This window comes from Callorhinus ursinus, unplaced genomic scaffold (genome assembly GCF_003265705.2).
Source record: "Callorhinus ursinus isolate GAN/ISIS: 27379988/994484 unplaced genomic scaffold, GSC_fseal_2.0 scaffold6, whole genome shotgun sequence".
NCBI lineage: Eukaryota > Metazoa > Chordata > Mammalia > Carnivora > Otariidae > Callorhinus > Callorhinus ursinus.
Genome location: NW_027397068.1, coordinates 49,076,295 through 49,090,904, shown reverse-complemented (window position 1 = coordinate 49,090,904; position 14,610 = coordinate 49,076,295). Strand labels below are relative to the sequence as shown.

The window sequence follows — 14,610 nt, the reverse complement described above, 5'->3', positions numbered from 1 at the left end:
CTAAGTTAGGTACAATAAACCTTCATCGCTATCCCTTTGACAAGCCAGCTACTTCCTTTGTTGGCTCCTGTATGCATGTAAAATCAACCTTTTTGCCCTGCTAATCTGTTTTTTATTGGTTTAATTCATAAGCCTCAGATATTGAGCGTAAGAGAGTAGAGGAAAAGCTTTTTATCCCCCTCCCCTACATGTGTCATAAATATAAATCATTCTGTAAGTTTTCTGTTTTCCTTGTCTTTTTCACTCCAAGATGAAAAAAATCATTCAAGTGAAGAGGATATAATACAGGTCATAAACTTGGATCTACACAAAGAAGTGAAGAGATTCAGAAATAGAATTTATAAAGATAAAATAATTTTTTCTCTTATATTAAGTTGCTCTAAAAGATGGTTGACTTTATATCAAAAATAGAAAAATACATTATGTTTTTATAGCATATGTAAAAGTAAAATGCATGATAAGAATAACATAAGAAATGAGAAGGAGGACCTGAGAATACACTGTTACCATGTCTTGAGAAACATATTACTTGAAGGTAAATTCAGATTAATTTTTAAAAGAGGTATAAATTATTTCTTTTAAAAGATATATATAATAAGTCAATAGAGGAGATAAAATAGAATTATTTAAAAATTCTTAAAGCCAGGGAAGAAAGAAAAAGGAAAATAAACAACAAACGGAACAAATAAACAATGATTAGAAAGCAGGTAGATTTTTAACTCAAACATATCAATAATAACTTTAAATGTGAATAATCTCTACATTATACATCAGTTATATATACATATACATCCGTTAAGATCAAGTGGAATTTGAAATTAAAGAAAATATGTTTCATCGGTCTTACGCAATTCACAGTGCTCACCATAGCACGTACCCTCCCCATGTCTATCACCCAGCCACTCCATCCCTCCCACCCCCCACCTCTCCAGCAACCCTCAGTTTGATTCCTAAGATTAAGAATTCCTCATATCAGTGAGGTCATATGATACATGTCTTTCTCTGATTGACTTATTTCGCTTAGCATAACACCCTCCAGTTCCATCCACGTCGTTGCAAATGGCAAGATCTCAGACCTGTACCTCTGAAACAAATAATAATTATATGTTAAAAAAAAGAAGAAGAAGAAGAAGAAGAAGATAGTAGGAAGGGAAAAATGAAGGGGGGAAATCGGAGAGGGAGATGAACCATGAGAGACTATGGGCTCTGAGAAACAAACTGAGGGTTCTAGAGGGGAGGCAGGTAGGGGGATGGGTTAGCCTGGTGATGGGTATTAAAATGGAGCACTGGGTGTTATATGCAATAATGAGTCATGGAACACTACATCAAAAACTAATGATGTAATGTATGGTGATTAACATAATATAATAAAACAAAATTTAAAAAAAAGAGGGGAACAAGTAGTAAGGGGTAAGACATTGGAAAAGTGGGATTTTAGCTGAGTCATAACCAATAGAGCTATATTTGGAGTATACATTAGAATAAAATTATTCAAAAAATATGTTTATGATAGCAACAAATGAAGAAATTACATATGACTCACAAAATATGTGTAAGATCTATATACTAAAAATTATAAAATACTGATAAAAATAAAAGTAAATAAAAATAAGTAAAGAGGTACACTGCATTCATGAATTGAAAGTCTCAAAATCATCAATTCTCCTCAATGCATTCTATAAATTCAAAGCAGTCCCCGCCGAAAGTCCAGCAAGATTTTGTAGATATTGATTATCTGTTTCTAAAAATTGTGTAGGAAGTCCAAAGAATTGAAGTAACCAAAATAACTCTGGAAAAAAAATAATAAATCAGAGACTCACATTACCCAATTTCAAAACTTATTCTAGAGCCTCAGTAACTAAAACAGCATGATGTTGGCGAAAAGTAGACACATAGATTAATGAAACAGAATAGAGAGAACAGAGATAGAATCACACAAATATAGACAACTGATTTTTGACAAAAACGCAAAGGCAATTCAATGGAGGAAGGATAATTTTTTGTATAAATGGTGCTAGAATAATTAGATATCCATATAAAAAAATTAAAAAGAACTTTGGTACAACCCTCATACATTATACAAAAATTAATTCAAAGTGGATTATAGACCTAAATGTGAAATGTAAAAGTATAAAACTCCAAGAAGGAAATATAAAAGAAACATCTATATAACTCTGGGTTTGGTGATTAAAGATTGAACAGTAAAAAAGCATGATCCACAAAAGAAAAATTTGGCAAACTGGACTTTATCAGAATTAAAAATTTTGTCTGTGAAAGACACTGTAAGGAAAACAAAAAGACAAGCTATAAGATGGGAGGAAATACTTGCAAATGACATATTTGATAAAGCACCAAAACATACGAAGAATTTTTAAAACTCAACAGTAGGAAGACAACTCAACAACAAAAAATGGGCAAAAGATCCCAACAGACACGTCACTAAAAAATAAATAAGGACTTCAATTATGCATATAAAAAGATGATCAATATCATTATGGAAATGAAATTAAAACCACAACAAGATGCCACTACAACCTACTAGAATGTAAATTGAAATTAAAAAAGAAAATCTAACAATACCAAATGGTGACAAGGATTTAGAGCTACAACAGTCCTCATTTATTGCTGGTGGGAATGCAAAATGATATAGCCACTTTGGAAAACAATTTGGCAGTTTCTTTCTTTTTTTGTTTTAAGATTTTATTTATCCATTCAACAGAGAGAGACAGTGAGAGAGGGAACACAAGCAGGGGGAGTGGGAGAGGGAGAAGCAGGCTTCCCACGGAGCAGGGAGCCCGATGCGGGGCTCGATCCCAGGACCCTGGGATCATGACCTGAGCCGAAAGCATACGTTTAACGACTGAGCCACCCAGGCACCCAATTTGGCAGTTTCTTACAAAATTAAACATATACTTACAAAACCCAACAATCCTACGTCTAGATATTTACTCAAGTGATTGAAAACATATTTTTTTACCAACACCTGTATGCAAATATTTATAGAAGCTTTACTAATAATTGCTAAAAGTTGGAAACAACCCGTAAGTGAATGAATAAACAGCATTACATCCAAACAAGGGAATACGACTCAATCTTGGAAAAGAACAAACTACTGATTTATACAACAATGTGGATGTATTTAAAAGAATGCTGATAGGTTGTGCGATATCTGTCACTCCACTGATCACTGGGGCTGGTTCGGCGGATCTGACTGGCTTGGCGTGTGACTCCTTCCTCCCTTACAGCTCCATGTGCATCTCTCTGGAAGCAACACTCTGGGTTGAAGAATCTGACCTTCCCGAATAGAGGAGGACTGGTCTTGGTCAAAGGTATAGGAGTAGCTGCTAGAACGTCCATACAAGCTCTCAAGGTCTGTTTGTAGGAGAAAGTAGGATTGTCAAGCTTCTAAGATTCCAGACACATCCAAATTAAGCACTACAGATGGCAGTCTGCCTTTCTAAAGAAAAAAATCAAAAAGTAATTAAAAAAATAGAATTCTGCTAAATGAAAAAAGTCAGACTCAAAAGACTACATATTGTATGACTCAATTTATATTTTGGAAAACACAGAACTATAGGGACAGAAAACAAAAGCAGCTGACAAAGGTTAGGGAGGAGCTGACTACAAGTTATAGCAAAAGGGAATTTTTAAGGAGACAAAACTGTTCTGATGGTACTGGGGTGATAGATACATGACTCCACACATTTGTCAAAAATCTGTAGAACTGTATATCACAGAGAGTAAACTTGACTCAAATTTAATATATAAAAAAAAAAAATCAACCGGTTTGGTGAATCTCAGGTGGAACGCAGACGTGTGACAAATGAATCTAACTGCAACACAAATATAGTATAACTTCAGTGAAGGGAGTGGGGAAAAAGAACTGATCTTGGTAATTTTGGAAAACATTGTTTTGACTCAATACTGTAAGGCTAAAGACAAAAGGAATTTTCTATAAACACTGTACTCAAGTTTTTCTTGCACAGCAGTATGGATTAAAAATTGTGAAACTATGGGGCTCCTGGATCGCCCAGTCGATTACACATCCAACTCTTGATTTTGGCTCCAGTCATGATCTCAGGGTTGTGAGGTCAAGCCCCGCAATGGGCTCTGCACTGGGCCTGGAGCCTGCTTAAGATTCTCTCTCTTCTTTTCCCTCTGTCCCTGCCCTCCTCCCACCTCACTTAAAAAAAAAAAAAAAAGAAGAAGAAGAAGAATTCTGAAACTACATTGTACAAGTAAGTATTGAATTACAGGTAATAAGAGGGGCGCCTGGGTGGCTCAGTCGTTAAGCGTCTGCCTTTGGCTCACGTCATGATCCCAGGGTCCTGGGATCGAGCCCCGCACCAGGCTCCCTGCTCAGCGGGAAGCCTGCTTCTCCCTCTCCCACTCCCCCTGCTTGTGTTCCCTCTCTTGCTGTGTCTCTCTCTGTCAAATAAATAAATAAAACCTAAAACAAAATGAATCATAGATAATAAGAGCCAGGTTCCTCACTGTTAGAGAAATATGCTAGCAATAAAGAAGCATGGAAGGGTAGAAATAACCCTGTGATATCAGATTAGAGCTGGAAATATCTATGTGAACTCATGTTGATAGATAGATGATAGATAGATAGATAGATGATAGATAGATAGATCCATATAGAATTATTGCTACATGTGTATACATGAGTTAATACACATAGATTTGCTAGTTCTGTCCACTGAGAGAGCATAGAAATAATGATGCCCCAGTACAATGAGAAGCCTAGTACCCAAATCTTGGTTTCTAAATATAATTTTCCCATAAAAGGAACAATGGCTCCATAGTAAAATGACTGAGCCTGGAGTACCTTGTTGTATCAAGTAAGGAAGTACTAGGGAAAAAAAAATGGACACAGGAGTTAACTTAAAAATATTCCTAATGCTGAAAAGGTAACTTAATTATAACCTAAAGATTAAAATAAATATCCATAAATCCATACTGATATAAATAAATTATTGGAAAAAATAAACTTGGGAGAAGTGATATTCATTACAGAAGAAATAGAAAATCACCTTTAGAACACAACAGCAATAACTGTTGTAGGCAAAATATACTGATGAATGCTAAAATCAGTGGGCAAAACTTTAAGGAAAAATCAGACATGCACATAGTCACAAAGCATCTCTCTCCAAATATTTATTAATTATTGTGGTAGTTTGAACATATGTCCATAAATTTTTAATATTCCTCCCCTCTGGAGGTGGAACTCAATTCTCTTGATTGTGAACTGGACTTGGTGATTCTCTTTTAATGAAAATAGCATGGAAATGCAAAACTAGTAATTTCAATTTGGAGAAAACTCACAGACATCACCTTAACCAAGTAATAAAGGTTAACATCACCAGTAATAGACCATGCTGATACCATGTAGCCCACAAAATGATATAATGAGAACATTCCACCTCCATGGTATTCCTTCCAGAAATCTATAGCCCAGTCTAATCATTAGTCAAACCTAAACTGAGGCACATTCTACGAAATGCCTGACCAGTATTTTTAATATATATATAGATTTAAGATTTATTTTTATTTTAGAGAGAGAGAAAGAGAACATCGGGTGGTGGGGGGGGAGGAGAGGGGAGGGGTAGAGGGAGAGAGAAGCTTAAGTAGACTAAGCGTTGAGCACAGAGCATGATCCCCGGCTCAGTCCCACGACCCTGAGATCACAACCTGAGCCAAAACCAAGAGATGGATGCTTATCCAACTGTGCCACCCAGGTGCCCCAACTGACCAGTATTTTTAGAAGGTATCAAGATCATGACAAAAATGGAAAGACAGAAGACAGTCACAGATTGGAGGAGACCACGGAAACATGCTCTGTAAATAAACTGTGGTATACCGGATTGGATCTTGGAACAGAAAATGGACATCAGTGAAAAACTAGTGAAGTAAATCAAATCAATACTTTGGTTGCTACTACTACACCAACGTTAATTTCTTAGTTTTGACAAATGCACTGTCATTATGTATAAGATGTTCGCATTAGGAGAATCTGGGTAAGGTATATATGGGAACTCTGAACTATCTTTGCAACTCTTCCCTGAGTCCGCAGTTATTCTAAAATAGTTTACTTAAAAATGAGAAGGAAGAGAGAACATATTCTAGTTAAAGGGAACTGCCTAGCAAAGCACAAAAAGAAAACCTCTGGTGTGTGGTTAGAGAGTTAGTGGGAGGGAGGTGGGAGCAGAAAAAGATGGAGAAGTTCTTTAAGCTGGCATATTCCAAAGCATAAATTTCGATGCAGGGAAAGGCAGGGTCCAGATCATGTAGGTCCTTATATATAAGGTGACCATATGATGTATCATCTGAATTGGGACACTGTTGAGAATAAAAGGGGGTGCTCAGCAGACAAAAGACTGGGACAACAAGCATAAACTGTGACTGTCCTAGGCAAAATGTACATATGATCAATCACCCTATTTATATACCATGAGAAGGGGTTTGGACTTGACTTTGAGAGCAATGTTTTCCATAATGTGTATTTTGAAGGTCTTCACAGCCACTAAATATAAAATTCTACTGTTAAATACATTCAGAAAAAAACTGAGTTAAAGAAAGTTATACTTGTTACTTTGCTGAACCAGAGCTTCAAGCCTTTTATTTATAAATGTGTGCTGTGAATCTTCAAGATTGTACCATAATATGGTTTCCCATAGACACCCTTCGCTGATTCCTTCCTCCAACTACACAACCTCCCAGCCCTGCCCAGTCCAAGCACTTTTATTTTTAAGGAGTATATTTGGGGGCATGCTGCAATCATGGGGATGGCATAAAGCCTGGAGTGATGTTTTCAGATCCATGCTTCCAATACTCAGGGGTGGCTCTGACAATAATAAACTTGAGTAGAACTGGATGTCGAGACACTTATGAGGAGGCTGCTCCCGTGGATTGAGATGCAGACAGAGGGACTTATCAACAATATGTAGGAGGCAAAATTAGCATTGAACATACCAATCATCCTACCATAATTGTTCATGTAAGATTACTATGGGATGCTTATTTATTACGTGTGTTTAAAAGTCAGAGGAGAATCTGTTCTGTGCTTGGCACTTGTGTGGTTTTAGAAAACTAGTACACAGCAGAAGGAGATGGAGATACGTTTGAATATAAAGAGGTGGCATATTATTAGTGTTCAAAGGACCTGAAAGGAATCCATTCGTGACATATTTTAAAACATGAAAAAAAAAATGGAAAGAACCCAGGAGGAGTATTCAGACAGCTGAGCCTTGGTCCTGGTTCAGTCAGTAACGAGCAGGGGAACCTGAAGAGGCCATGAGCCTCAGATTCTCTGTTGCATTGTACTTTGCCTCCCACAGCCCTGCGTTCTCTCAAAGGAAACAGGAAAGGATGTATGAAAAATGCAATAGGCCTTATGCAGATATGAGTTCTTTTCATGATAGTTCCTTGAATGATCGAAATTCTTTTTCCTGTTCACCAACCACTTCCTAATTCTCAAGTCCAATGCACAACTTTTGATTTTTAATTTACTTGAACTTTCTGTGACATGTGATATCATAGAGCATTTCCTTTTTTTGAAATGTTTTCGTTCATTCTCTCCCATGCCTTTCCTGGCTTACTTTTCAGCTCTCTGATTACTCCTTTTCAGGATTTTTCTTCCTCAGCCCTCCCTTTAACACAGGAGTCCATAACATTCCTTCCTTAGAGTTAATGACCTCATCTCTTCCCATAGCTCCAGCCAGAAATCTACCTTGAACTCCAAGCTCACACTTTCAAGAATCTGGAGGACATCTCAAACTGGGTATCACTTCCCCAGAATATTTTTTTTAAAGATTTTATTTATTTATTTGACAGAGAGAGAGGGGGAGAGCACAAGTAGGCAGAGCAGCAGGCAGAGGCAGAGGGAGAAGCAGGCTTCCTGTGGAGCAGGGAGCCTGATGTGGGGCTCGATCCCAGGACCCTGGGATCATGATCTGAGCCGAAGGCAGACGCTTAATGGCTGAGCCACCCAGGCACCCCCACTTCCCCAGAATCTTAACTACAACACATCCAAAGCTTAATTTAATGTAGCTTTGCTCCCCCACTCCAGCACCTTCATCTTCAAACTGCAATTACTATATTAGGGATCTTAGATCTCAGACAGCTACATCATATTCAGCTCACACCCTGAAAGTAGTAGTCATGTCTTCCATTCTTCATATCCAATTAATTTCCAAGTCTTCCTAAATATTTTTCAAAGTAGGCCTTCCCTTTTCTTTCCCAATGCATTTGCCTTAGGACCATCCTTCAACATCTCTGATATTGGGGAGATTCTAAGTTGGGGATGTGCTACTATTGCAATAGCCTTCTAAATGGCTGCAGTCCCTCTCTCTCTTTGTCTCTCTCTCTCTCAGTGTTATTTCCCTTGAATATCCCCCATTTCTCCAGTTTTTTTCATAGCATAGAATTATGAGCACATTACACTTTTGTTTAAAATCCTTTAATAGTTTAACTCCTCTTAGATACTCATTTAACATGATCTAGAAAAGGTTTTTCATTATATAAACTCCGCTTGCCTTTCCAGTCTTTTGCCCCTCCAATCCACCCACTGTGCTTCATCTAAATAAAATTATGTAGAGATCCTTAAGAGTTTGTTCTTGTCTGTGAATTTTTATGTGCTCTTCCTTTTGCCTGGAATGTCCTTTCCCATCTTGTATTCCCAGGGAACTCTTAGACATCTTTCAAGATTCTGTTAACAGTTCCCATTTGGAATGGTCCCTGACCACACACTAAGTCTTCCTCATTCCTGGGCTCCCGCCATGCTGTGTATAAATCTTTATCACAGTACTTCTTATAGTGTCCCAGGCAGGATCTCACTCCTTGAATTCCTTGAGGGAAAATACTATACACCCCACAAATCTTGATACCTGCAGCTTCTGAAATAGTACCTGGCGCATGGCAGCTTCTCAATGAATATTTGCTGAGTGGATGATATGGCTGGAAGAACTAAAGATTCTGAATTAAGTCATCTGGACCTATGCTGCTCATAATTATTTGTGTACTTTTGATGAAGTTTCTTTGGCTTTCAGTTTCCTTAATTTACTTCCTAAATGAGGAATTAGAGCTAGATTTTCTGTAAGGCTCCCTCCAGCTTTATGTTTTTGTTTTTTATACTCTATGGTTGAAACTATTGCCTATTATAGAAGCTGAATTACCTACTTTATTTGATCACAGAATGTTTTATAAAAATTTAAAAATATTGATAAAAGAGATTTCACATAAAAATCCGAATTTCCTAAAAGTACAATCAGCGCTAACTGAATCATGCTGCCTTTAGATGGGATGAATTCCTTCTGCTTGGCCAGCATGCTCACTCTGTTGCCCCCTTTTTAGAGGCAGAATATAAGTTGCTGTTTATTAAAACACTTGCACTGTAGTTTTCTTCAGGAAAGATGTGAAATAGGAAATATTTCTTGTTCCCATTTTTCTGTTAAAAGCAGAATAATTAAAAATAAACTGAGTGACCCTTGTGTTTCTTATTCCTGTCTGACCTCACTCACTTAGGTACCTATGTATGTGTAATACTAAACAACCTAGAATTTGTTCAGGGGGTACCAATTCAAAATATTCGGGTTTTGGTTTTTTTCACCTAAGTGCATCTGGACCTTTCATGTCCTGATGATCCTGTCAGAGTAATGGTGTTGCCTTAATACAGGCAAAGGCCAAGCCAATCCATCTTCTAATTAATTTGCTGAGTATTTCTTTCACCCAAAGCAATCGATGCTTTTATCTAACAATTACATTGTTCCAATATTTACCATCAGAACATTTTCTGCTACTCCCTACCCTTCAAGGATGCTTAGAACGACCTGTATGTGCTATGAAAACTTGTCTACTAAATGGGAACACGAAGGTGACTGGTCACTGTCATTGTTCCTGCTAGGATTGCATATTTGCGTTAGCATTTTTTTAATGGAGCTGTGAATACATTCTACGGCAGAGTAAGGACAAGATGGGCAGGACCTGATGGGGCGGGCTGAAGACACGAGTCTAGGGAGGCCGCCATCACCCGATAAAGACAGATGCTCTCCATTCCCTCCTCTTGTTTTTTAGACGCTGGCTAAGGCGTTTGGGGTCCGTAAGTCGAGGCCTCAAAACACACCTCCCTTGCAATTTTCTTGGTACCTTATTCCTTAGCTTAGACTCAGAGGGGGCGGGGCAGAATGGCTGTCACTCAATCCCGCCGGCCAACGAGAGGGGGAGCGAGCCCCGCCTCCTTCCCGGAGCAGTACTGCGGGCATGCGCACTGGGCGTCCCAGTGCCACCGCCCATCAGCTGAGAATCGTAGCTGGGGCTCTGGGGCCCCTGGGTACCCGCGGCCAGAGGAGGAGGAGGAAGCCGAGGAGGTTGGGGTAAGAGCAGCCTGGGGGGTGCGAGGGAGGGTCCCTGGCCCAGCGCCCCAGAGGCGCGAAGTCCCCGCGGCTGCCGCGCCTCCTTGTTTGTGCGCGTTGTCAGGTGGCCTCCGCCTTGCGCTTTGCGGCTGTGGTCGGGAGGCGGAGGGAGGGCGCTGCCCCAGCCCCGGAGCACCACCGCTGCCCACGCCCCCGGTCAGGCAGGCCCGGCCGGCCCCGCCGGCCCCGCCGACCCCGCGCCCGCCACGCCGCGCAGCAGCCGGGCCCGGGCGCTGGCTCCGGTGCACCCGAGGGCTGCGCGCACCTGGGCGGGGCCGGCGCCGGGGCCCGCTGGGGCTGAGCTCGGGAATCCTGCTTCTGCCTGGAGCGGGACACCGAGTGACCTCTTCCTCTTTGCGACTCATGGAGTTAGAAAACACACTTTAAAGTACTCTTCCCGAATACAGAGGAACTAAAAATAGATGGCTGTCGTAAAGGAACCCTGTACATTTATTCGGAGGCTCATTGTAGTGGGTTTTCTGTCTGGCTTGAATGCAGGCTAACTTTCTTTGATCTCAGTACACCTCATTAATTGCTTACCATAAAGACCTTTAAAAATACATAAAATATTTTAAGACACCTCCCCCACCCCATTCCTTGTTTTTTAGGTTCTTTTTAAAAATTCAGACACAAAAAAATATTACCTCTCTGGTCAAATGCTGTATTTTTTTTCCCCTCAAGTTTCTTGTATTTGCTTTGCTCTTCTATACATACATTAATTTTTATTTAATTCGGATCAGTGTATTTTGAGTATAACTTCATATAATTTAAAACTTGTGCAGAATCTGGAAGAAAATGATTATGAAGTGCTGTGCTGTTGAGTAATGTTGCAGGTGGACGTTTCTTCTGGAGCAGCCTTAGCCTCGGCCCTGCAGAGACTTCTAGCAGTGTTCAGCAGTGTCTTGTGATGTGGACGGCCTCTGCTTTGAAGGCCGCTTTGAGAAGTTTGTCTCAGACTGTGACTAATTAAGAATTATGCTCTTGTTTCAAACTATTTGTAGAAGTTATCATAGTACCTCATTCATGTCTGCATCATTTTTCTTCAGATATTTTACTTCTGCTCCTCCCGATAACATAGCCTCGTTTTGGTTGGGATATCAAACTTGAGCCAAGTGCTGGGGGTGGAAAAATAAGTTATATAAAACATCCATCAACAGTAAGTCTGAGTAAAGTTTGCCATGATTCCATTTAACTCAAAAGTTTGGTGTATGGAAGGGTAAAAAATTATCCTTGGCATTGTGAGTAAAACCAAATAGTATAATAGTTTGACAGATGGAGATACTGAGCTAAAGAATTCAGTTAATTTGGTTTAGATAGAGAATGCTCACGTCCCTAGAATGATCGCCTTCACATTCACGGAACATCTACTGTGCACCTGATACTGTGGATTCCTCAAGGCTGACAAGGTTGTCTTGTGTTTATATTGCCGAGGTAGGGATAGATAGTAAGCAATATACTACCTAGATCATTTTAAATGGTGATTAGCACTATGATAAAAGAAGTTAGATCAACAGAGAGAGGCAGGGGTGGTGACTTCTCATTTCAGATGCAAGTAGTCACCAAAGACTTACCCAGCATGCAGTGAGACTTTGCTGGGGCAAAGGAGTCAGTCATGTGGAGATCATGGGAAAAGCCTTCTAGGGATAGGAAATGACACTCAGCAAAGGCCCTAAGGCAGTAATTAGCCCAGTACCTTTAGGATCTGAAGACACTGGAATGTAATGTTTTAGGATTGGTAAATATTTATCTTCAGACTAGGTATGTGTTCTTAGGAAATAGGTACATTTATTCATTCGGTCTACAAATATTTATGAAGCACCTATTATATAAACAGGTACTGAGACTAGACTAGCACACAAAACAGACAAAACTTTGCCCTCCTGGGAGCTTACATTTTGGGGCACGGGGTGGAGGGAAGTCCAGTATTTTAGGCTAGTAATCGCAAGTAAGAAAGTGAAACTGACTTTTGTTCTGTCCATGCTTGATTTATAGAGCATGAGATTTATGCTTATTGGGAGTCTTGGGATTCTGCAGTGTGTCCAGGAGTGGTACGTGGGGTTAGTGTTTGACACTTAAGATTTCACGGTTCCCTTTGTTCTTTTATTTGTGCTCCACAGAAAGTCTTGGGAATATCCTCGTTGTGAGTGTTGCACTTTGATCCCCTCTTTCCTTCTTTCCCTTTACAGTCTTTATGTATTTTCATAGAAAGGTAATTGTTGAGCTGTCTACATAAGCACTATGCAATAGAACTTTATGCTGCGGTGGAAATGTTCTACACAAGAGCTGTACAAGCCACTGGCCTCACATGTGATATTTGAGGACTTGATAGGGCAGGTACAGATAAAGAGTTATTATTATTCTGAGCAATAGAACTAGGAATTCTGAGTGAGCTTTCAAAAATATTCATCAAGAGTTCTTTAGTGCTTGTTAGGTCTGGGCGAAGTGCTGGAGACTGATGTGGAAAGCAGCCTTCAGCATAACTTGGTTGATTCTAGTCTATATGCAAAGATCATAAACTTTTAAGTCATTTTATAGTTAGCTCTAGCTGTAGTTTGTGTATATGTTTCCGCAGTAAAGTTAGTCATTTGCCTCCTTTATTTCTCATATTTCATCATCAGAGGGGCCAACCAGTGTTGTCCCCTAGCTATCACCATTAGCAGAAGATGAGAGAAAAGGACTAAGCTATTCTGCTGGGATATCAAACTTGAGCCAAGTGCTGGGGGTGGAAAAATAAGTTATATAAAACATCCATCAACAGTAAAGTTTGCCATGATTCCATTTAACTCCTTGATCTATTCATGTAGCTGTCTGTCCCTCATCCTAAGAGCAGAGTTCCAGGTCTGTTCCTCATCCGAAGAGCAGAGTCTGCAGAAAGGTGGTAAATTTGTTTTGTTCTGTTTTGTTTTTTTAATTGAGTGGGTTGTCCTGTCCTGAATTTTTGTTATATGATGAAGCAGTATGGTTTAGTGTTTTAAAAATATGGGCTGTAAGATGTAGTTTCAAATTTTAGCTCTTAGATTAAGCAAGTTATTCTTATTATGCCTTAGTGTCTTCATGTGAAAAATCAGAATAACGAGTGTACCTACCTCAGAGGTCTGTTGTACGAGTCAACTGAGAAAATAAATCTAAAAGTCCTAAGGGCAGTGCTTTGGAAATATGTTAGCCATTGTTAATCTTGTTGACTTTTAATGTATCTTTCTCTTCCATCATTTGCAAATTTCTTTTCATTCTTCACTCAACACAGAGCTGAGGTGATAACCACTGTTCCCTTTGTCTAAGGAGATCCCAGCCAATCCAGCAGCAGCAGCTCTTTGGATGAAGGAAACCCAGTTATCTCAACAGCAGAAACTTTCAAGAATTTAGTTGCTTGAGTAAAGGGATGAGGAAAATTGGTGGTGGTTTAAGCTAATTGATTGATTCTCTGAAGAGGAAAAAAGGGGGCCTTGAAAAAAACAGGGAGAAGACTTAGGTTAGGCTCTTACGAGTTTCGAGGATTAAGGGGAATGCTATACTACTATGTATGTGGAGGGAGGAGCCTCCTGAAGACAGTAAATGAGAAACATTTCCTCATTCATATGTTTGTGTTGGCAGTGAGCCAGTTTTTCTAGAGATCTAGTTGATGGGGGAAAGGAAAAGAAGGGTGTCGGTGAGCCAGGAGAGAATTGCTTCTATCCATCAGTGAAATATTATTCAGCAATGAAAAGGAATGACCTATTGATCCATTCTACAATATGGATGGACCTTGGCAACATGCTAAGAGAAAGAGGCCAGTCACAAAAGAACACGTTGTGCGATTTTATTCATAGGAAATGTACAGAAGAGGCAAACTCATGAAGACATAAAGTAGATTTGTGGTTGCCTACAGTGGGAGAGATTGCAGAGACATGGTAAAGTGACCATAGGATTGTACACTTTATTTAAAGTTTTTAAAAATTCTAACTCCAATATAGTTAATATACAGTGTTATATTAATTTCAGTATACAGGACTGTACACTTTAATGGGCGAGTCATATGGTTGTCAATTATATCTCAAGCTTTTATTGAAAAACAAGATGCAGAATTTCAAGATCTAATTGGTGGTTTGTGGGATACATTAGATAGTGTTGGTTTCAAATAAATTCCCAGGTCCAGTCTTGTTCTGTCTGGGCCCCAGCTCGTCAGGGGGCTGCAGGCCCAAGTCCAGGGCTATCTGCCACC

General features: G+C 39.5%; 2 protein-coding genes across 3 annotated transcripts in view; both read left to right on the top strand.

Annotated features, from left to right (window-relative positions):
- The window catches only part of VNN1 (vanin 1), a 725,633-nt gene that overhangs the window by 156,422 nt on the left and 554,601 nt on the right, over nt 1–14,610 (top strand). The window lies entirely within an intron of this gene.
- Nucleotides 10,254–14,610, top strand: part of STX7 (syntaxin 7) — a 98,862-nt gene continuing 94,505 nt past the window's right edge. For both annotated transcript variants that reach the window (XM_025865579.2, XM_025865573.2), the window contains exon 1: nt 10,254–10,373. The gene's annotated coding sequence lies outside the window, so the exon portion shown is untranslated. The remainder of the gene's footprint in view (nt 10,374–14,610) is intronic.